The 1724-nt window shown below is 41.7% G+C and overlaps 1 non-coding gene across 1 annotated transcript; it reads left to right on the top strand.

Annotated features, from left to right (window-relative positions):
* Positions 1 to 1220: 1220 nt before the first annotated feature.
* Positions 1221 to 1324, top strand: LOC112804322 (small nucleolar RNA R71). Its single transcript, XR_003202934.1, has one exon. It is a non-coding gene; the product is annotated as a small nucleolar RNA R71 (small nucleolar RNA).
* The last annotated feature ends 400 nt before the right edge of the window (positions 1325 to 1724 follow it).

Genomic DNA, 1724 nt, shown 5'->3' with positions numbered 1-1724 from the left:
CCATTACAGAGAGTGGCATAAGGTTTATCCCTGACCCAAGATCACATAGAGCTTTCTCAAAGCTCATGGTGCCAATGGTGCAAGGTATTAAGAACTTGCCAGGATCTTGTCTCTTTTGAGGTAGAGTTTCCTGAATCCAGGTATCCAAATCACGAATGAGCAAGGGAGGTTCACTTTCCCAAGTCTCATTACCAAACAGCTTGGCATTCAGCTTCATGATAGCTCCTAGATATTGAGCAACTTGCTCTCCAGTCACATCTTCATCCTCTTCAGAGGATGAATAATAGTCAGGGCTCATGAATGGCAGAAGGAGATTTAATGGAATCTCTATGGTCTCTGTATGAGCCTCAGATTCCTCAGGATCCTTAATAGGAAGCTCCTTCTTGCTTGGAGGAAGTCCCAGGAGGTCTTCCTCACTGGGATTTTCGTCCTCCTCCTCCTTTGTGCATTCGGCCATGTTGACTAAGTCAATGGCTTTGCACTCTCCTTTTGGATTCTCTTCTGTATTACTTGGGAGAATACTGGGAGGAGTTTCAATAACTTTCTTACTCAGCTGGCCTACTTGTGCCTCCAAATTTCTAATGGAGGATCTTGTTTCATTCATGAAACTGAAAGTGGCTTTTGACAGATCAGAGACTATATTGGCTAAATTTGAATTATTTTGTTCAGAGTTCTCTGTCTGTTGCTGAGAAGATGATGGATATGGCTTACTATTATTCAGCCTATTGCGTCCACCATTGTTAAAACCTTGTTGAGGTTTTTGTTGATCCTTCCAGGAGAAATTTGGATGATTTCTCCATGATGGGTTATAGGTGTTTCCATAAGGTTCACCTAAGTAATTAACCTCTGCCATGGCAGGGTTCTCAGGATCATAAGCTTCTTCAGAAGCTGCCTCTCTAGTAATGTTGGCTGCATGTTGCAATCCATTCAGATTTTGAGAGATTATGTTAACCTGTTGAGTCAACATTTTGTTCTGAGCCAATATGGCATTCAGAGCATCAATCTCAAGAACTCCTTTCTTCTGAGGGACCCCATTATTTATGGAATTCCTCTCAGAGGTGTACATGAACTGGTTGTTTGCAACCATGTCAATGAGTTCTTGAGCCTCTTCAGGCGTTTTCTTCAGGTGAATAGATCCACCTGCAGAGTGGTCCAGTGACATTTTCGAAAATTCAGAGAGACCATAATAGAATATATCTAATAAGGTCCATTCTGAAAACATGTCAGATGGACATCTCTTGGTCAACTGCTTGTATCTTTCCCAAGCTTCATAGAGGGATTCACCATCTTTTTGTTTGAAGGTTTGAACATCCACTCTCAGCTTGCTCAGCTTTTGAGGAGGAAAGAACTTATCTAAGAATGCAGTGACCAGCTTATCCCAGGAGTCCAGGCTATCCTTAGGTTGTGAATCCAACCATATTCTTGCTCTGTCTCTTACAGCAAAAGGGAAAAGCATGAGTCTGTAGACTTCAGGATTAACTCCATTCGTCTTTACAGTATCACAGACTTGCAAGAACTCAGTTAAAAACTGATAGGGATCTTCAGATGGAAGCCCATAAAACTTGCAGTTTTGTTGCATTAATGCAACTAGTTGAGGCTTAAGCTCAAAGTTATTGGCTCCAATGGCAGGAATGGAGATGCTTCTTCCATCAAACTTGGATGTTGGCTTTGTGAAGTCACCAAGCATTCTCCTTGCATTATTATCATTATTATTTTCGGCTGCC

This window comes from Arachis hypogaea, chromosome 5 (assembly GCF_003086295.3).
Source record: "Arachis hypogaea cultivar Tifrunner chromosome 5, arahy.Tifrunner.gnm2.J5K5, whole genome shotgun sequence".
In the NCBI taxonomy this organism is placed as follows: domain Eukaryota; kingdom Viridiplantae; phylum Streptophyta; class Magnoliopsida; order Fabales; family Fabaceae; genus Arachis; species Arachis hypogaea.
This window is presented reverse-complemented; position numbering and strand designations above follow the sequence as displayed.